Below are 23266 nucleotides of genomic sequence, written 5' to 3' on the forward strand. Positions count from 1 at the left end.
GAAAGAAAGAAAGAAAGAAAGAAAGAAAGAAAGAAAGAAAGAAAGAAGAAAGAAAAAAGAAAAGAAAGAAGGAAAGGAAGGGAAGGGAAGGGAAGAAGGGAAGGGAAGGGAAGAGAAGAGAAAAGAAAAGATGAATCTTATTAAGTAGCAAAACTAGGGCATCCCCAAGTAAACCCGGTAATTATCCAATCTGACCAGTCTACATTTTACTCTCCCTTCCAAGATTCATACCCAACAGTGATAGAATACATGTAAGCCCACATACCTTGTTTCTATCCTTCATTAATCAATTCTCAGCCTTTTGGCTAAGATCAAATGTCTATCCTTTATTGACTACCCTTGTAGGGTTGCTCTCCATGCCCATTGTGCCCACAAAAGTGATTTCATGGAAATCAGAAAATGAGAACAGAGTGTCATGTGGGTTACACAGAACAGAGAGAAAGACACACATCAAAGTTAAACATCCACTGCGAATAGGAACCTTGAGCACAAGCCCACTAGAAACAATGCCCAGAAATTCTGGGGATAATATGGAATGTGGGTTTTGAGATGATATTTATGTTATAATATTCTTCAAAGCAAGACCAGTTTCAACTGGTCAAACCAGTTTAAACTCTAGAGCAGTGTTTGCTAACTATGAGTGATTTTTGCTCCCAGGGGACATTTGGCAATATCGAAGACACTTTTGGTTGCCACAACTAAGGAGCTGGGCTGATTGATATCTAGAAAGTAGAGGCCCAGGATGTGGTTGAAGCCTACAAGACAGAGGACAACCCTCTACAATAAAAAATTATCTGACCCCAAATATCAACAGTGCTGAAGTTGAAAAACACCTCTCTAGAGTGAATTTGTTGGGACATGTGTATCTGACAAGTCCTGAGTCAGGTGAGCTTGATCTAGCAGCTCCAGGGAAGCCATCAGGCCACGAGTTCTGCCTGCCTTTTTGTCTTGCTTACTGTGGCGTTGGCTTAGTCCTCAGGATCTTGCCTGTCACCTGCCAGCTCCAGACACCCCCTGTGGTATCAAAACAGCTGCAGAACTTCCATCTTCACACCACGCTACTCAAGAGAAGAGAATTATTTTCTGCCAGCTCCCACACAAATCCTCAATTACTTTTGGTCAATTTGTACAATAGGTTAAGGACCAACACCGTGGTCAGTAGTTCAGCTACTCTCTGAATCCAGTGGTTCTCAACTTTAGCTCTCATCGGAATCACCAGGGGGGTTTGTTAAAATACAGACTGCTAGGGTATACTTCAGTAGGTCTCAGATGTTTTTTCTATGAAGGACCACATGGTATGATTTTAGGCATTGCAAGCCAGGTAAGGTCTGTTTTTCCTTCTAGTCTTCCTCCTTCTTTTCTTCTCATTTGTGGCCCCCTCCTCCTCTTTCTCCTTCTTCTCTTCCTCCTCCTCCTCCTCATTCTTTAAGCAAGCCTTTAAAAATGTAAAAACACATTCTTAAAACATAGGCTGCACAAAAACAAGTCACTGGCTGAATTTGTCCCTAGGCTGTATTTTTGTTGACTCTGAGCTTCCCCTGTTTAACTCACTGTATTGTTTACAAGAAAAGTTTGCAGAATCCAAGTAAAAGCAATTAATTGTAAGAGAACTCCAAATGGTAGCAGAGCTGAGGGAGAGTACCCAAAGGAAGACAAACTTGGAAGGGGGCCACCTTCCCAAGGCTGGGATTCAGACCTAATTGGAGAAGGTTTGCAACTCACTAGGTGGTAGAGAAATTAGCTGTTTTGCTAGGTCAGAGCTGGTCCACAGTTGCTGGACAAGCAGGAAGTAAACCTTGGGGCATAGGTGTGGTATGGCTGGTAACTGGACATGCAGGCTTGCAGAGGGTGTTGGAGAGGTGTGGGCAGAAAGCTTGAATGTGTAGTGCTCTGTTGAAAAGACCATGGACAGGTGAGACTAACCGGGGTTGCTGAGTCATGGAGGGACTCATGCTCTGGCTTCATGATAAGGGCAGAACCCCACCACATGTCTTCCCTTCCACACCAATGACTGTCAGTGCAGCTCTTGGAACACACAAGAGAGCCCCTTTTCTCCTCTGATGTGCCTCCAGTGCCTGCTACTAAGAAAGCTTAACATTGTGCTTATAGTAAAGGATAAATGCTTCAAGGAAGTCCACCATTATTACAGAGCAGGTATCGAAGGGTAAATTTGGAGACGAAAAGCAAAAAAATGATAAATGGTACACATGTAATTTTGTATAATCCTTATAATGACCCTATGAGGAAGGAATAAAAGTTACTCACATTTTATAGCTGAGGAAGCTGAGATTCAGATAGGCTAAATGATTTTCCCTAAGTTCCATACACAGTGATTGGGAGAGCCAGGATTCAAACCCCAGGAAACTGATTCCAAAATATAGCAAGCAGTCTACACTCAGCCAACCAGATTAGCACCGGGCTCTGTTATCCATGGCTCCTCTCCTTTCCTTAGGTGTTTGATATAGTCAGGGATAGTGAAATTTCAGGAAATAGTTACAGACCAGAATTGAAGATCACATCATCATTCTTTTTTCTTCTTTAATACTCAAGAAAATTTAAATGTTTCTTTCATCAAAAACATTGAGATGCTTAACATAAAATGTATAACCTCTCTGAAAAGCTTTATCCTACTAGAGTTTCAAGGGGAAATAATGAAAGAATGCATTACAAATTCCGGCCACAAACACATCTATATTTTTATTCAGTTTTGTCACTGTCACAAATACTAAAAGTATTGGAGAACACTTGATGAATCTTCTGGAGTTTTTAGCATCTCTGAGCTTTGGTCAAAAATCTAATTTATCATTATCACTTGTCCCTTGAATGTTTGTATCCTGTTTTGCAAACCTCACAAAATGATCATTTCCTTGCTTCCTAAGTAACTTTTCCTCATGAATCCTGCTTTATAAATACCAATAGAACCTGAAAGAGGCCCTTGGGAAATACCATTTACATGGGATAAAGTAATTGTCAAGGTCCCACAATTACCAGGGCCACTTTTTTATTCTGACATTTGTATTAAATAGACATTTGCAGAATGTGTCTGTTTCTGAATATGGTGGGATTGGGTCCTCTTATTTACTCCTACTTTAACAAAATCAATGTTTTAAATAAAAGCTAAATATGTTAAGATATATTAATAAATGTAATGTACGCACATTGCAGAAAATGTAGACAGTACAGAAAAGCCCAAAAAGTCAATCCAGTCACATTTCCACCACCCAGAGGCAGTCATGGTTTGGAATGTTTCTTTCAGGCTTGTTCTTTCTGGATGTCAAAGTATAGCACATTGGCAATAGGTTTGTCAATACAGTTCATACACTGCTTTTCTACAAATGACTCGTTTTTTAAACACCTCTGAATCTTTTATACTGGCTATAACAATAGACACAGAAAAGTGCTCAGCTCATAAGTATACAAGCTCACGAATTTCCACAAACTGAACATGCCCATGTAACCAGCCTCCAGATCAGAAACAGAACATCACCAACTCCTGGGAATGCACCTCCCCAACCCCCACCCTGTGCCCCGCAGTCTCTATCCTGCTCCAACAGCAACCACGGTCTGGTCTTAACATCCATCCCCATAGATCTTGATTGTTTAAAACTTTATATAAATGCAGGCATGAAGTATGCTTCGTTTTTCTCATGCAACACCTGGCATGTGAGATTCATCACTATGCGTAGTAGTAGTTTCTTCGTGTTCCTTGCTGACTGCAAAACTGTTTGAAACTATATGGGATTAGAAGAGTGAAGTTCGTATATACCCTAGTTCAGGAAACCGATCTCTGCCATCTCCTAGTGAGGCAATGTTATTCAGAATTACTTCTCTGATGAGCACTGCAGTGATTTTTAAAAATCTCACTGGAGGGTTAAGGGGAAAATTATGTAAGTGGCTTCTATAATAGCCTCCAAAATTATGTATGTATCCAGGACTACTGAGATTCCCTCTAAATGCAAGTGTCCCAAGTCAGAAAGGGTTTTCTTTCTTAGGAAGATGAGTTAAAAACAGAATGAGCAAAATATCAGGAATAGACAAAGCAAATAAATGAGCTCACAGGAACTTCTTTAATCCTGATTATTTATGGGATTCAGCTACAATTCAAAGGGATTTCTTAATTCATGAGAACATTAACTTCTTGATCATTTAGAGCAGTACTACTCGAAGTAGCAAGGACCAAGTAGCTTTGGACCTTGAACTGACAGCATCAGCTTCACAAAAGAGCTTGTTAGAAATGCACATTCTCCAGCCTCATCCCTGGGCCTGCAGAATCAATATTTCTGAATATAGGGCCCAGATATATTGGTTTCAATGAGCCCTGCAAGTGATTCTGATGCTGACTAAAATTTGAGAAACTTTGTTTAGGAGCAAGAGATGGTAGTGGTAAAAAGCTTGCAGGGGAAGGTGAGGGAGCAGAGAGCAGTGGCTCACAGCAGTAATCCCAGTGCTTTGGGAGGCTTAGGCAGGAGGATCACTTGAGGCCAAGAGTTCAAGACCAGCCTGGGCAACAGAGCAAGAACCCATCTCTACAAAAAAATTAAATATTGAAACAAAAATTTATCTTGTTGTGGTGACAGACGCCTATAGCCCTACCTACTCAGGAGGTTGAGGCTAGAGGATCATTTGAGCATAGGAGTTTGAGATTGCAGCAAGCTATGATTGTACTACTGCACTCCAGCCTGAGCAACAGAGTGAGACCCTGTCTCTAAAAAAACTAAAAATCAGTGTATGATCCTGAGCAAATTACTTAACTGTTTTGAGACTCTGCTTTGTTACATATAAAATTAGATTGTAATAGCAACCTCATAGGATTTCTGTAAACTTTAGACAAAGACAATGCCCATGAAGGGCTCACCACAGTGCTAACTAAGGAGTTCTTTTTTTCTTGGGGGTCCGTATTTGGCCTTTAGGATTTCCATGAAATTCCTGATTAAACCATAGGTAGATAAAATGGGCCCAAGTGGGCTGATCAGAGACTCTTTCCTAGGAGCTTAAAGAAAAAGATATGAGAGTTTTAGTCTTCACTCCTCGCTTGACATGTGAATGTCAAGGGCATGTGAATAAGGAAGCCAGGGGCAGCTGTCTTCTGCCATATGGGCAGAGATGGAGATTCAGCAGGAGTGTCGAAAAAAGAGAAGAATGAAGCGGAGGTGCAAAAATAAATGAAAATGAGAGACCATATGGCCTCAGAGAAAGAGAGAGAGAGAGAGAGAGAGAGGAGAGAGAGAGAAGGAGAGACAGAGAATAGATACTCAATTTTTCAACCCAGACTCTTCAGAGGTCAGATTATAATTAATACCCCATAAAATGCTCCTGTATCCTTACACTATAGCCCCTTAATATTTCAGCTCATTTGAGGAGGCACATGATAATTGTAACAAAAAACAAACCTGGACTAAGACAAAGTACAGATTCAACGTGGTCCCAGCAAAAGTCCCATTGCCACCACCATCTGAACCAAGACCCTGGCAGCCAGGACAGTCTTACCCCATGCAGTGTTTCTGATGCTTTTCTCTTCCTGCATCCACATATTTAAAATAAAGCATCTTTGGCCAGCTGCACTAATCTTCACAGCAGGGAGAATATTTACATGTTCAGCATAACCACCTGGAAGAATGAAAATGAAGATAAGATTGTCTTATAGCTCATGGAGAAAAAGCCCATAATTCTCTCTTTATAATAATGAGAGACATTTACTCCCTGGAGTCTAATAAAAGCAAAGTGGCAGAAAAGTGTCATCATTAGGCTATCTTTTGATGAATTCATTTTGGTAGTATCAGGAAAAAAAAATTCTTAAAGTTGCAGATCACATATAAAAGTAACAAGTATGCTTTACGAATCTGTCTTCTATGTCTCCTTCATGCCCTCCCTCCTCTGATTGACAGCTATGGGAACAGAACACTTGAGCTCCTGACTGGGCTTTGCAGAAGCTGGTTTTTAGCCAAACGTACAGGTAGATATTGATTACAACTATTTATTATGCATTGAAGGGATAATGGAGAGTACTCCCTCTCCACACCCCACCACCTATGGGTTCCTTGAGAACAAGGCTTAAGGCTCTATCCTTAGAATTCAGAAGAGTGTCTGGGTTATTCAAGAAGACCTGCTGATATCCAATGTTACTTCCTATCTCCTTGCAGTGGTGGAAATAAAATATGAGTATTAAACTCTATAGGCACCACCAAAGAAGTTTAATTATACTTATAAAAAGAAAGAATGTATATGATATTTGCAGAATCTCTCTAATAATGTTCTCTTTGTTTATGCTTATTTGCTGTTTAATGTTTATATTCAGAGAGGAACTTGCCCAAGTGCCTCAAATGAGATCCAAGAGTTACGATTGAATACCATCATTGCCTCACATTTCTGTTTCTGAGAAAGTCATTAAAAAGAGGGTGGGTGGGCCGTTAACCCTCTGTGCCCACCAGTTTATCCAAGTTACTCATAACTTGGGGAAGTAGTAGTGAGGAGAGGGGGCTTTTGAGAGTGCTCAGGCGTTCAGAACAACCAGTTCAACAGAGGGCAGAGGTACTGGCCATAATATATCAATGATGATTTGCATTGTCTGGGAGCCAGGAGAGATACGCAATTTAAATAATTTTTTTTGACATTTGATTGGTGTCTATCTTGTCTGTTTGCATATGTTTCAAAATTGTGTTTGAAAGGATGAAAGTCAGGCTCATCCGTAAAGTGAAATTTAGTTTTATTAAGTTTTAAGGCATTTGTTTATCTTCACATTCACTTGTCAGACTATTTCAATAAAAAGTGTGTAGTTCAACATCTTCATTAATAATATATATTAACAAATTAAAGTCAAGGAAGGTAAAGCAGCCTTGTCCAAACTAGCAAATGACAGACCCAAACCCAGTCCTCTTCATCCTCGGGCTAATGTGCTTTCTCCCTGGGTCAAAGTTTTACTTCAGAATAACCCTGGTTTTGTCCAAGATATGAGTAATACAATTTTTAACAATCCTGCAAATAGGATTTTTTAAGGCATTGAAATGCACAGCAAGGGCTAAGATATTATACACCAGGTGCTTTCTTCATTATGTCTGAATCATTCTTTAGATATAGGTTAAACTCTGGAACAGCAAGTCTCCTTACTTCCAACACAGAAACAGGGCCATGCATCAGGAAGAAAAGCTGGAGGTAGCCCCAAGGGCCTTGATCAGTCTGAAGCTACATTCATTAAAGGAATCATTTATATCAAGCGGGTGCCTATTTCTAAACTTTTTAGAAAGTTAAATTGCATATGTTTTAAAGTTAAATTTTTGCCCTTGGGAAAGAGTTTGTCCTGTTTTAAACAGGCAGTGTATACTCTTTTCATACATGTTTTTGTTTGTCTTTCTGGTTTCTCAGCATCCTTTGAGAATTTGACCCTGACTCTGACCCTATGTGTTCCAGAGGGATGTCAATCACAGAGTCCAGAGTCCCTGACCACAGCTTAGGTGGAGGACTGAAGATTTGACTTGATGGCAATCAGAATCTCCCTCCAGAATTTTGAATCTTGGGGAGTCACATACATGAGGTGGTTGAGGATGGAAGACCTGATGGCAGAATCATGGAGAGACTACTTGTGAGTTCCTGCCATCAGGACCCCTCAGGATGCTTATCCATGTCTTTTCCAAAACCTAAACCTTCAGCTCTCCCTTCAATTCCACAAGTTGACTAGTATCTTCTTACTTGTCTGTCGATTTATCTGCCTATTGCTTAAGTTACTGCAATGCATTGCTGTTGCTTGCAATCAAAGAACTCTAGCGTTGCTCAACTACTGAGTAGGGATGTGATCCTGAGCAAGTTCCTTCCCCTCTTTGAACATCAATATTCTTATCTACATAATGGGCATGATAAATTAGGTTGGATGTCTCTGTACATGAATAGATGTGACAGTATAAATGAGATGGTCAACAAACTTTTAAAAGAATCAGTATGTTAAGCTTTGTGCTAAGCCCAGGGAACCACAAAGATAAATTAGACAGTCTGTTAAGATTCCACTCTGTTGTTCTGGGCATCTAACTTTTTATATAATTAGGATAGCAGCCAGTAATTGAAAACTTTCTCTGTTGAAATAAGAAATTTTACTCTACAGTTGGACAGAAATGGTGGGGGACCACAAAAGGGCTCATAAAGGGAGATGTCTTGAGTGTGAGCATTTGCTGCAAGCAAGCCCCTTGGTACCTATAAGCACTTCTGACTCCCCTGATGAAAGGATGAGCACATTATTGCTGGCTTGCTGACTCTATAGCCAGTGATTCTTTTTCCCCAGAACAGCTCCTAGCACATATCTCAAAGCCTTGAGCCTTGACTGATCAATGCTTGGCTAAGCCACGGCAGTCATTGGTGGTTTGGCACAGTTTTATTCTTGGCACTGACACCAATGATACCTTGCAGATTTCAAAGCTCTTACACACAGCTAGATACTTAGCCTGAATTCAGAAAATAAAGTAAGAAATACCACCTCATCACCTTTTCTATTCTTCTATGCAGACCCCAGATAATAACCACTGTGAGTGTATAGTTGAAAATGTGGTTTATGGCCCAGAATCACCTCACCTGACATCCAATTCTTCATGCACCATCAGCCTTAAGAGGGGGAATATATAAGACTGAGCTTTTCTTCTGAATTAAAAAGAAAAGTTAAGCTATATTGAGCATCATATTTTACATACCTTATCTTCTTTTAACTCACAAGAACCCAGTAATGTAAGCATTGTTACTACAGTGTTTCATTTGCGGAAACTGAGGCCAAGGATCTACAAAGAGGCAATACAAAGATTCAAATCCAGACTCCCTGATTCCAGCCTCTTGGCTTATCTTAACCACTATACACTCTGCCTCTTGCCTCTCTTCTTGGTAATGGGAAGTGGGTAAGGAAATAGCTAAATAATCAGATATAATATTAATAACTGTTCTTTTGTTCTCTGTTTGGCATTATTATGCAGGATCTGTAACTCATGACCCCGATAACATTCTTACCTGAGTATAGGAATAGAAATAATGTTCACCTTAGCCTTCTATTTCCTATGTCTTCCGATATTCAACTGTCAGTTACCTACAGTAACATTTTGAATTCCAGATGGTCTCACTCTAACATTCGGGGAATTTTGGAGCCGAATTCTTCTTGGAGCCAATTTTCTCTCTTCCTCCTTTCACACTAGGGTAGAAACTCCATTTAATATTGAACTGTGCAGGACCTAAATAGAATATCAAACCAGATACTCAGGCTAAATCTTATCATGCATTAGAAAGTTGAACATATTTTGAGCAGCTAATTCTCTGCTAGTCAATTGTACTGGCAGAAAATATCCAATCACACCTCCAGGCTAGAATAAAATGAGTATACAACTGAGGAAAGTCCATGAGAGTTATTACTATACTAACTATTGGGTTTTCTTGAAGCCTTCTAATTTCCTCCTATTACAGTCATTACCGCTTAGTAAGAACCAACTGTGTGCCAGGCACTGTGCACAATTCTATACAAATACCATTGCACATATTCAAAAGAACAACAAGAGATAAATAATAGATATCTCTATTACCATGAGAAAATTAGGACATAGAAATTAGCCCAAACAAATGGTGCAATCAGGACTTAAACCCAGGTAAGTGACTCCAAAGCCTATATTTCTAAGCACTGATCTAGATGACTTCTACTCTCGCAAGAAAGGAAGCATTACTAGTTTCATAAATCATTCCACCTATGTGCTCAGTGTCATGCACTTTACAAATATTCAGATAAATTCCACCTCCCTCACTCCCACTTATCAGGCAATAGAGGAAATGTATAAAAATATCCAGCCACATTTGTCAAACATGATCTGTTTTTCACGAACACAGTAGAGACTCAGTAGATTTCCACTGATATCAGCTGAGAAAATAATCAATTCTTCTGCAAACTCACCTTGTACATAATGTCATTCATTTGCCCTTGTAGATGATTTAATAGACTTTCTGGGGACTGAACTATCCATCCTATAAAAGGCCAACATTAAGAAATGTGAGAAAGTGCTAGAAAGGTTAGACTTTTCAAAATTAAGTAGAATCTCCTTATGCCTGTGTGAAGTGGATGATTTAATTAATAGAACAGGAATATTGGGAGCTTAAGTTAGACCTAGAATCCTCAAGGATATGAATTCTTGAGTCAGCAAGAGAGTCAGTGCCTCAAGGTTGAGATACCCGTCAAAGCTCTGTCCTCCACTTTTCTGGGGTATAAAGTGTTTTTTTCTCTTTTCCCTGTGCAACAATGGAGCAGCAGATCTAAAATAACTCTATCCCTAGTGTAGAGACCCATCAGTGATGCTAACTCCACTCATGACCTAACTGCTTGATATTTGGCCAAAATTACCTCTTTTTCATAGAATGTAGCTTAGATTTTCCTCCTATGCATTTGCTAAAAGCAAAAGTAACCACCTTAATACCTGTCATATAAAGAAGACATTTTATTGTCTTCAAACAAAATAATACTTAGAAAACAAAATGATAACAAAAATAAAGCAGCCAAAACCCAACAAGAACAAAACCACTACGTGCTCTAGCCATGCTGGGTCCTGACTAGGATTGCCTTAAGCAGGTGTTGGTATATCACCTTACATCATCCCCTGTTTCCTATGAGTTGCTGTGTTGCTGAGTCTTTTATTCAACTATCAAAAAGCCAAAAAGAGAAGTTATGAGGCAGTTTCTGATTACACAAATATGTAATATCCACATTGTCTCTAACAGTTTATTCAGATTGCCAATGACTTTAGATTTAGAAGGTATCATTCAAAATGACCTAGGATTAGGGCCTAGAAGACCATCATTTCCAATGTATCCCTAATAAGGGTACACTGGATAAGCTACAGAAGGCTGAGGGGGTAAGGAAACCCAAAACGCTAAATTCCAGAAAGTGGTAAGACCTTCCTAAGAGAGGAAAACAATTACTTTAACCCTGGTAGAATTGGGGGAGGAAGAAAAATCTAGTAAAATGCTAATGAACATAAACTAGCCTAACTTTCAATGAATTTTTAATGACTGTATGCAAGCAGCATGAAAGATTATAATCCTAAGAAAGCTCAAACACAGAGAAACTTTGCATCCATTCTCCAGTTCTTTCCCAGAGGCTTTTTCTGGGTGCTTAAGGGTGTTATTCTGATGAATAGGAGCAGTGCAGGAGAGCTAAGAGAAAGTTACCCAGGTGATCTCAAGTTTTCAACAAGTTGGTTCTCCAACTTTCAATGGTGCTCCAAAGGCTGAATGTTGGGCAGGAGGACTAAAAGAAATTCCACAAAGTTTCTGCTTTAATCAAGCATAAACATTTCCTTTTATTTTTCAACTCTCTCTCTATTATGTATATATATAAAACACTAAACTACATATTGCATATTATATTTTACATAACATATGTATTATCATATACAACTTAAAAAGTCCCAGCTGATAAGGATGATGTTTTTAAGACATGTAAATATTGTAGGAAATAAATAAATTTCTAAACAGCACCCAAATTCAAAATGCTAGGAGAGGCTCTGAGACAAAAAGAGACCCCAGAAGTCTCACCAGTACTCACATCTCAAGTCCTTGTGAAGTTGAAATTGTTCAGGTGAACTGAATCAAACTAATGCTTCATCAAAGCTAAAACTAGATTAGATTGACTTAGCTCCCAACACCATTAGCCTCACAGAATAAGGAACATGTCATTTTCTGGAGGCAAATATTGCTTATTTATGTCTCTCCTGCTCTTTTGCATGTAGTATGTAACACACAGAAAAAAAAGAGAGAGAGACAGAGACACTGAAGAAGGAAGAACATGTGACCCATGGTCAATATAAGAATCAATAGAGACATACTCAGAGATAAGCCAAATGTTAGCAGTATAACATAGATAACTTAAAGAATGATAAAATGTAGGTTAAAAATCTAGAATAAATGGTGGACAAGATGTGTGAACAGATGGGGAATTTCAGCAAAGTAATAGAAACAATAAAAAAAACAAATTCAATTTCATCATCTTTCAAATGAAGATGCCCAAAGTTATTAAGTAATTTGCCTGAGGTCACATAACTAATCAGAAGTATAACCAAAACTTTAAAAAACTCATTTTTCCCAGATGATCTGCCTCCTATCACACCTCAGCCTCCTGTTTTTCCATCTGTATTTTCTTTAAAGACCTTGTTTCTTCCTGTAATGGGGAGCAGAACCCATCCAATCATCTTTTGGAGAGATGAGGAAACTGGGCTTTCCTGAAGCTGTCTGACCTAGCATACCTGTTCATTTCAGCTGAGGAGCGGTCACACTGCTAAGTTCTGAAATGGAAATCTTACTGTAGGTCTGAAACCAAGGTTTACCTATGAAAAGTTTAATTTCCTTTCTCTCTACTAATTTTATTAATGATAAGGCTACTGGTGACCTAGAATAGAAAGCATGAGTCTTTACTCCCTTTCCAGGCTCAAAACCCAGCATAGCAGGTCCAAGCTGTGATGGAAAAATCTGTAGGCTCATGACTCATTTGCTCTTCAGAGGAAGCCCCCAGTTTTCCTCTGAAAAATCTCCCTTACCCTACTTAGAGTCCAAAATGTTTATGTAGTATTGGTTTCATCTCAACTCCAGCTTCTATGGGGGACAAGTTATTTATTTGGCTTATGTGAGCATTTCATTGTCTCCTTACTCACCCAACTACTATGGTTGGATCAAGAATGGGTCCATAGCTAATATGAGCCTTTGAGACACAATCTGGGTTTTATTACTAGGACTTGTGTATTTTGTTGTAAAATAGAGGTATAGTTCCTCTTTTTGCTAAACCTGGACATGTAGAAATATAAGGTCTCAGTTTCCATGAGTTGTATGTAGAAGAATTTTACTTGAGAGTGATACTAACAGAAAGGGAAGATAAGGCTAGAGGGAAAAAGAAAGACCCTGTTACTTGGTAGCATTGCTGAATCAAGCATAGACATTTCCTTTTATTTTCAAACTCTCTCTATATAAATATTATATATATAAAACATTAAACTATATGTTACATATTATTTTTTACATAAAATGTATATTATATACAGTTTTAAAAGTCCCAGCTAAGCAAGCCACATGTAGAAGAATGAAATTGGGTCCCTATCTCTCCCTTTATACAAAAATCAACTCAAGATGGATAAAAGACTTAAATCTAAGACCTGAAACCATAAAAATTCTAGAAGATAACATTGGAAAAACTCTTTTAGGTATTGACTCAGGCAAAGAATTCATGATTAAGCATGCAAAAGCAAATGCAACAAAAACAAAAATAAATAGAGGGGATGTAATTAAACTAAAAAGCTTCTGCACAGCAAAAGAAATAATCAGCAGAGTAAACAGAGAACCCCAGAGTGGGAGAAAATATTCCCAAACTACGCATCTGAAAAAGAACTAATATCCAGAGTCTGCAGGTAACTCAAACAATTCAGAGAGAAAAAAACAAATAATTCTATCAAAAAAGTGGGCAAAGGAATGAATAGACAATTTTGAAAATAAGATATATAAACAACCAAAAAACATATGAAAAAATGCTCTATGGAAAACAGTATGGAGATTCCTTAAAGAACTAAAAGTAGAACTACGATTCAATCCAGCAATCCCACTACTGGATGTCTACCCAAAGGAAAAGTCATTATATGAAAAAGACACATGCACACAATGTTTATAATGGCACAATTTGCAATTGCAAAAATGTGGAACCAATCTAAGTTCCCATCAACCAAGTGGATAAAGAAAATGTTGTATATATACAACCATGGAATACTACTCAGCCATGAGAAGAAATGGAATAATGTCTTTTGCAGCAACTTGGATGGTGCTGGAGGCCATTATTCTAAGTGAAGTAACTCAGGAATAAAAAACTAAATACCATATGTTCTACGTGGGAGGTAAGCTATAAGAATGCAAAGGCATAAGAATGTTATAATGGACTTTGAGGACATAAGGGGGAAGGGTGGGAGGTAGGTGAGGGATAAAAGACTACATATTGGACCAAGAAGCAGCTTCTCCACTCCTTCTGGAATCTCCGCCTAGTTCAGCCCGCTCAGTTCCTCGAGCTTCTCCGAAGTGGGCAGGGTGACCTGGGTGGAGGCTATGGCGGGACCAGTGGTATGGGAGACATCACCACCATCCTAGTCAACCAAAGCCTGCTGAACCCCCTTAACCTGGAGGTGAACCCCAACATCCAGGCCGTGTGCACCCAGGAGGAGCAGATCAAGACCCTCAACAAGTTTTCCTCCTTCATCGACAAGGTTAGGTTCCTGAAGCAACAGAACAAGATGCTGGAGACCAAGTGGAGCCTCCTTCAGCAGCAGAAGACGACTCAGAGCAACAGGGACAACATGTCTGAGAGCTACATCAACAACCTTAGGTGGCAACTGGAGACTGGGCCAGGAGAAGCAGAAGCTGGAGGTGGAGCATGGCAACATGCAGCGGCTGGTGGAGGACTTCAAGAACAAGTATGAGGATGAGATCAATAAGCGTACAGAGATGGATAATGAATTTGTCCTCATCAAGAAAAATGCAGATGAAGCTTACATGAGCAAGGTACAACTGAGTCTCACCTGGAAGGGCTGACTGAGGAGATCAACTTCCTCAGGCAGCTGTATGAAGAGGAGATCTGAGAGCTACAGTCCCAGATCTTGGACACGTCTGTGGTTCCGTCCATGGACAACAGCCGCTCCTTGGACATGGACAGCATGATGGCTGAGGTCAAGGCGCAGTAGGAGGAGATCGCCAACTGCAGCCAGGTTGAGGCCGAGAGCATGTACCAGATCAAGCAGGAGGAGCTGCAGACACTGGCTGCAAAGCACGGGATGACCTGCGGCGCACAAAGAGTAAGATCTCCTAGACGTACTGGAACATCAACTAGCTCCAGGCTGATATTGAGGGCCTCAAAGACCAGAGGGCTTCCCTGGAGTCCGCCATCGCAGATGCCGAGCTGCGGGGAGAGTTGGCGGTTAAGGATGCCAACTCCAAGCTGTCCGAGCTGGAGGCTGCCCCCTCAGCGGACCAAGCAGGACGTGGCGCGGCAGTTGCCTGAGTACCAGGAGCTGATGAAGGTCAAGCTGGCCCTGGACATAGAGATCGCCACCTACAAGAAGCTGCTGGAGGGCGAGGAGAGCTGGCTGGAGTCTGGGATGAGAACAGGAGTATCCATAGGAAGACTAAGAGTGGCTATGGAGGTGTGCTGAGCTCGGCCTATGGGGGGCTCACAAGCCCGGCCTCAGCTATGGCCTGCGCGCCAGCTTTGGCTCTGGCGCGGGCTCCCGCTTCTTAAGCCGCACCAGCTCCGCCAGGGCGGTAGTTGTGAAGATGATTGAGGCCCGCAATGGGAAGCTGGAGTCTGGCCCAAGTGAACAGCTGCAGCAGCCCCTCTCAGCCTGCCCCTCCTGCGGCTGCCCCAGAGCCTATGAGGGAGGCTGCTGTGCAGGGAAGCATAGGGAAAAGAAGACCCACCTGAGGCTCAGCCCTAGCCCTCAGCCCACCCTCAGGGGAGTTTACTACCTGGGGCACCCCCCCTGCCCATGCCTCCAGGTACAAAATAATTCAATTGTTCTTTTTTTCCCCCCGGAATAAAAGCTCAGCCAGCTCTGCCAGAAAAACAAAGCAAAACAAAACAAAACAACAAAAACACTACATATTGGATACAGTGTACACTGCTAGGGTGATGGGTGCACTAAAATCTCCGAAACAACCACTAAAGAATTTATCCACGTAACCAAAGACCACCTGTTCCCTAAAAACTATTGAGATAAAAATAAAAATTTAAAAAGTCCCAGTGGATAAGGATGACGTTACAGTCATGTAAATGTTATGGGAAATTAATTTTAAAAATTATAGACAAAACCCAAACTCCAGAGAGGTGTTGCACCAGCTCTAATCCTACCCAAATTCCAGTGGAGTGGACCAGGGTTAGGCACTGGATGTAGAGGCAGTCAATGCATATGCAGGCTTCCCAGTAACACAGGCTGGCCCCCGAAAAGGAACTGGACTAACTAGATTCTTGCTCTTGATAATTTGAATTTTAAAACTTATAAGAAATGAGGTGATTGGCAACAGGAACTGAAGCTTAAAGTATTAAATAGATTTTTTTTAAAATATGAGAGTATAAGGTAGATTTAATCCTCTGAGATAGAATTAAGATACAAGAGGTCATGGCAATCCCAAGTTATGAAGAAGCAGAGTCCATAAGGAAGAAGAAGTCATAGTCTGAATAGAAAACATTCAGGGAAGAAGGAAGGAATAGGCAAGTCAAGAGTGCGAGAAGAGAAGAAAATTAGTAAAAGCAATAGAAGACCATGTGTGTGGTCCACGAGAGAGAAAGAAAGACTGAAAAAGAAATAAGGTCTGAGATAATACTAAGCATCTCACTAGATTTAGCTTGTCTCCAGCAGCTCATGTTTTTGGATTCTGGTAGTGGCTAAGGGCACTGGCTTTTATCTCTGTAGTTCTATAATCCCATCTCAGTTCCTTTACCTACTAGCTTTATAATCTTGAGCTGGACATTTAATTTACTAAAATTGCCGTTTTTCTCACCTGTAAAAATGGGATATCAATATACTAGCTTCACTGGACTATGAAGAGGATAAACTGATCTATGTAAGGGTCTTGGCATCATGATTGGCACATGGTGTGCACTCAATAAATGGTAGCTATTTTTATTCATACTATTGTTTTTATAATTATTCATTTAAATATATGTTAACATTTTCATTCACGATGATGAGTGAAAATAAAACCTCTGCATCATGGAAGCAAAACAAAGCATCTTATCCATGGAGGTTACATGTAACCTTTCCTATCGCATTTATTACCTTCACAAAAATCCTTATGACAGCTTGCTATTCACTTTATTTGAATTGTCTTAATTAAGACTCTATTTCTCATATCCAAAAATGCATAGCCAAAGCCAGCAGCCTGGCAGAGTGAAGAAGATAAAGAATTCAGAGTCATGCCTTTGAATCTAAAATGTCTTCTTTTGACATACATGCAGCCAATAAGTATATGAAAAAAAAAAAGCTCGCATCACTGATCATTAGGGAAATGCAAATCAAAACCACAATGAGATACTATCTCACACAAGTCAAAATGGCTATTATTAAAAAGTCGAAAAATAAGAGATGCAGGCGAGGTTGCAGGCAAAGAGGAATGCTTATACACTGTTAGTGGGAGTGTAAATTAGTTCAACCCTTCTGGAAAACAGTGTGGTGATTTCTTAAAGACCTAAAAACAGAAATACCATTTGACTCAGCAATTCCATTACTGGGTGTATACCCAAAGGAATATAAATCATTCTATCAAAAATACAGATGTATACATATGTTCATGACCACACTATTCACAATAGCAAAGACACGAAATCAATCTAAATGCCCATCAATAGTAGACTGAATAAAGAAAATGTGGTAAAGATAGCCATGGAATATTGCGCAGCCATGCCAAAGAATAAGATCATGTCTTTTGTGGGAATATGGGTGAAGCTGGAGGCTTTTGTTCTTAGCAAACTAACGCAGAAACAGAAAAGCAAATATAGCATGGTCTCACTCATAAGTGGGAGCTAAATGATGAGAGCACATGGACACATTGGGGGTGGTAACAGCACACAGTGGGGCCTACTGGAGGGTGGAAGGTGAAAGGAGGGAGAGGATCAGGAAAACGAACTAATGGGTACTAGGCTTGATAGCTGGGTGACAAAAGAATCTGTACAACAAACTCCAATGACATGAGATTACCTATATAACAAACATGAACTTGTACCCCCTGAACTGAACATAAAAATTAAATAAATTAATTAAATATCTTCTTTTGAAACATTTCTCAAACTTTCCATGCCCCAGTTTGCTCATCTGGGAAATAAGTACATGAAAAATAACATAGATTATGGAAATCTTTTTTGAGATCATTAGAAGAAAAATACTAAATGGAGTCATCAAAGCATTATATTTATTTGTTCATAACACTGTGACCATTATTTCTATCATCTATGATTAAAAATTCTAAAGCATTCATATTTAAGAAAATATGTATACCATAGTGGTAGAGCTGAGAATTCAAAAATATTACTTTTACTAATAACCTCAGTTAAGATGTCAGACAGCCCCAGGCATTGAGCCATCAGCAGAAAATATTCCAAGTTAGGTATTTAGACAAAGAAATCTGATGCTCCATGTACTCAAAATTTATTTTCCTCTTGTTCTTATTTTTGATGAGCTGATCAAAATAAAAGGTTGTGTCTCTGCCATTTTTCAGTCATTGAAAAATTGTGACTCAGAGATCTTAAGATCCAAAGATAATTGTGCATATGGTGATCTTTCAGCCTTCTATTCCATTTCATTAATTTATTTCTGGAAAAAAAATGAATGAGAAATCAACAGCAAAGTCTAGACTGAGTTCCAACAGCAGTCATAATTGTGAAAAATACTGGACCAAACTGTTACTGTTTTATAACCATACATCAACAAAGCTCAGTAAATAAGCATGTCAGTCATTAAGTTCACTAGACAGAAGAGCCTCTGAGACTTAAAGGGAGCCCCCAATGCCCACACACTCTATAGACTACAAGGCATCATTTCCCAGTGGAGACAAACATCAGACTTGGGATTAGAAGAACTCAGTTTGATTCTTGGTGCTAACCTTTCTTTTCCTGATTATATACAATTCACATCACTCACTGGGCCTCCACCTTTTCATATAGGGTGAAGGTAGGGATAATATCTTCCTTGTTGTGAGGTTCAAAATCAAAATGAGAATGTAAACATGTCTGAAAAACAGTAATTATGTGATGAATGTATGTTGAATGAACTAGGCTGTACATGAAGGGAAATACTATTAAAAAGAAATATTCAAGAGAGCTGAAATTTCAATAAGAGTTTTCACAAATAGAGCTAAAACATCTATGTTTCAGTCATGGTATTAATTACCTATTGGGAATGATACAAATTCCCTAACTTCTGTGCCTCGATTTCCCATATGAACAACAGGTACAAATGACAGGCCCTGGTTATATTATTACACACAGATACACACACACACACACGATAACCAAATTAGTGCTAAATTTCATTTAAAATTGCCATATTCAGTCATTCAATAAGCCGTTCAACAAATGTTTCTCTATCTTCTACTACACAGTTATCTTCTACTATGTGCCCAGCACTGTGCTAGTCACCAAGGGCAAAGCAAAGCACAAGACTCAATGTCTGCTTCTCTTAGAGTCTACATTGTAGAATATTTGAACAAATAATTTGAAGACCACATGATAAGTGGTGACCAGGAAGTACATGAGTCGTGTGCTATTGCACAAAGAACCCTCACCCTCCTATTTATATTACCATGAGAGTCCCACAAACCTAAACATTTCAGTGCTTTGGCTTTTCTAGGTAAGAGTTAAACCTATTGTCAGAGCCTAGCGGTCTCCTTGAGCTCAGTTGTCTGCAGGGAATGAGAGTCAGAAGTGACATCTGTCACTGCAGATGACACTGGCTGTCAGAAACAATTGCATCTTTAAGAAAGGATGAAGAAAATTCTCCCGCATGCTCCCAAGTGGGTGTGCCAGGTGTAATTGTTATGCAAGAGGGGACTTTTCAAATCAGCAGCTAAACCAGAGCTCAGAACAGCCTGGAAAGCAGCAACCCATTGTCAGGTGGCTGGCAAGCCTCCCTTTTGGAAGAATGCATATTCCCCCAGTGAGGAAATGCACCTTGTTTGTATCCAGTAGTGCATAGATCTTTTTAAAAAGATGTACATATAGAATTCTGCTGTTTTTGCCTACCTACAATTTATCAACCCCATCTTTAGTAAAAGTACTCCAACTGTCTCTAGGAAATCACTTTCCTCATACTAGCATGATGTGATTTTGCAAGAAATGGGGCACAGTACTGGCTTCTGGAACACCCCATCCTCTTCACTCCATTAATTGTTATAGGGATATAACAGAGACCAAGACAACTGATTCAACAAAGTTAACTCTAGTACTGTACCTTGAAAAACTAAGAAATAAGGTATTCCAATTCTGAACTTAAAACTGAATCTAAGACTGAACTTATTTGCAGCCATCCTGACACCCCATTAGGACAATCATCTAAGAATGGAGCTAACAAAGAACAAAAGGCAGTCAAGAGATAAAGGCAGGTTGCTGGATCCTGATGAAATAAATTTTTAGCTGAAGCTAGCTCATGATGCTTAAAGCTGAACCAATTTTTTTTTCAAATGAGTTTGAATTGGATCTGCTGTTACATACATTTGTGAAAAATTTGATAGCTATGTATGGCACATATCTAATCATGATTAGGGCAAATGCTTTGGATTACTGGATAGCTTGAATTGTTTTATTTATCTCCTTTCTATATCATCACCATTTATGAAATAGCAGAATTCATACCCAGAGTGGTATAATTCTACAGCCCGGATATGTAACCATTCTGTTAAACTTGCCTTCCCATAAACCAACTTCATTAGTCATCCCACCCAAGGACATTTGAAATTTAAAAGATGACATTTAGTTAGGAATTAAATATCCCAATGCATTCTCTTAACAATATTTGTCAGATGATTGAAATGTCTTCCTTTTCTCTCTTGTTTATTGCTAAATCGAAATATATTTGAACAATCTTAAGAGAAACATTATAAAATGGTTTTCTAAATTGTACTACAGCCAGAACTTCTCTTCTCCTCTTGCACTTCAGGCCAAATATTTACAAAAAGGCTAGATTTTTGGCAAACAGTTTAAGAATCATATTAGTAAATGACCATTCACTTCTACTTTAATGTGAATGGATTTTCATAAAAGCAGGTAGTGCTGAAATACCTAGGGGGTTGTAGAAGTCTCTGCCTCTACTTGGGCCTGGCTGGAGCCCGCTATCTCTATGCCAGTCAAAAAATTGATCAGTGAGAGCTTTCTGACTGCCCATAATGACTGTAGCATGACATATGGTTTAAACACATAGACTTTGAGGTTAGACAGTCCTTAGCTCAAATACCTGCTCACAAAACTAATAATAGTGGAACCTGGACAAGTTACTTAACCCTCCTAAGCCTCAATGTCCTCATCAGTAAAATAGTTATAATCATAGGGGCTATCACATGGGATGTTGGGAACATTAAATGAGAAAATATAGGTAAAGAGCTTAGGAACAACGGAAGGACTCAATGAAACTTTAACCAACATTAAAATATACAAGAGGCTGCCCTCTTAGTGTAGCCAGCAGTGCATCAGTCTCATAAGGCATGTAATCTATGCTTACAGCCTTTAAGGAGTCTCACTTCATCACAGTCACACATTTGATCACATTTGATTATTTAGAAAAGAAGGCTCTAAGCCCTGACTTCGATGGTCCATTTGCTGTGAATCTGAGACTGGAACCTTCCTCTCTGAACTCAGAGTTTATCATCTGTCTCTGTGCTGTAGCAGCTCCTCAACAGGACTCCTTTACAGTCAGAGAAAGTACAGACTCCTCCAATATTTTCATATGTAAAAATATAAGAAATGCCAACGTATAATTTTAAGTAATGATGTGTATATGAATATGCATAATTTTTACATTAACAATTCACAATGTACTTCAGGCTATGTGGTTCAGTGCTGGGACACTAGCATAAAATTGATAAATGAGCCTTTTTTTTTTTTTTTTTTTTTTTTTTTTGAGACGGAGTCTCGCTCTGTCGCCCAGGCTGGAGTGCAGTGGCCGGATCTCAGCTCACTGCAAGCTCCGCCTCCCGGGTTCACGCCATTCTCCTGCCTCAGCCTCCAGAGTAGCTGGGACTACAGGCGCCCGCCACCTCGCCCGGCTAGTTTTTTGTATATTTTTTAGTAGAGACGGGGTTTCACCGGGTTAGCCAGGATGGTCTCGATCTCCTGACCTTGTGATCCGCCCGTCTCGGCCTCCCAAAGTGCTGGGATTACAGGCTTGAGCCACCGCGCCCGGCCATGAGCCTCCTTTTTGATCTTGAAACTCTACGTCTGTGACTATAAGATAACCTTAGTACCACATAATCTCAAATGACCAAGTTTCAGATCCTTCATGAATGTGAACCCCAGGTACCGTGGCTTTTCCCCAATCTTTACTTCCCTTACCCACCCCATGCTAGTTCCATATCACCAGAAACGTAATTTTTGTGTAAAGGAAAAATATTGTAGCATCACAAATTAACTGTTTATTAACCAAATATGCAAAGCCCTATATTTTTCTCTTTTGTTCCATTAAAAACTGTTGTGTTATGTAACACTCAAAATAGAGCAAAAGGTATGAAATAAAATACAAAGAAAACTGCACACTTATCCTTTGGCATAAGAAATAAAACATCACGAATATACTTGAAGCTTCCTTTCATTACATTTTCTTAAAGTGGGTCTACCCGATTTGTGGAGAAACAGAAGGCATAGTGTAGTGGGCATTTCACTCATTCCCTCAAAATTATTTAATCCACAGAGAAAACATCACCATGTGAAGAGAGATAAAGCTTTTGTCTAATACTGCTGGGGCCGTAAGGCTTCCTGGCTCTGCAAATCACACTCATCTTCTCCTGATCTCCCTCTTTTCCCTGGGGCTGAGTAAACACCCGGAGCTGCCTTCCACCCCCACTCTAGAGAATGCAGCCTGAAACACTGCAGTACTAAGTATTGATCCTATGGCAATCATCTCTCAAGCTGAGACAGATCCTGGTGGGACTGCCTGAAAATGGCAAATCATCAAATAATAGGACTGGAACTAGAGTTTAGGTGCCATCTAGATCCAAGCTTCTATCCATAAATCCTTTAAGTTCCTTTCAGGTTTTTCAGAAATCCCAGTATATCAGCTACTATTACAACAACAACTTTAGCCTGGGAGATTAACCTGAAAAAGCGTATCTTCGGGCTGGATTCGTCATGATCCCCATCTCTGGCTATCAGGAATGACTATAAGTCATTAGATATTGATGTTGCCTGACAAGTCCTTAGTCATACTCTTAAGCTTTTGTCTCAGCTGCAGAATGAGAAATGAGTACAAACCTAGGGTTCAGGGTAAGTGTTTAAATCAATGTAACGATTGTATATATATATATATATTTTTTTTTGAGATGCCACTCTGGGTTTCTAGGTCCTGGTGGGTGGACACCTTATTTACTGAGAACCCACTAAGAACACGATACTCAGTGGTATCTGATATACCAAAAGAAATGGAGAATTTTGTTAATCTTTTTTTTAAAATTTCTAGCCACAGAGTTTTAAGCCTCTTCAGTTGGCCTTGGAAATTGTGCAATAACATCTGTGAAATCACTTTATGGACTCAATATATCTATGCTA

The 23266-nt window shown here is 39.6% G+C and overlaps 1 pseudogene; it reads left to right on the forward strand.

Annotated features, from left to right (window-relative positions):
- LOC112619327 overlaps positions 1 to 15561 on the forward strand; it is a 98528-nt pseudogene extending 82967 nt beyond the window's left edge.
- The last annotated feature ends 7705 nt before the right edge of the window (positions 15562 to 23266 follow it).

Source organism: Theropithecus gelada, chromosome 2 (genome assembly GCF_003255815.1).
Source record: "Theropithecus gelada isolate Dixy chromosome 2, Tgel_1.0, whole genome shotgun sequence".
In the NCBI taxonomy this organism is placed as follows: Eukaryota; Metazoa; Chordata; class Mammalia; order Primates; family Cercopithecidae; genus Theropithecus; species Theropithecus gelada.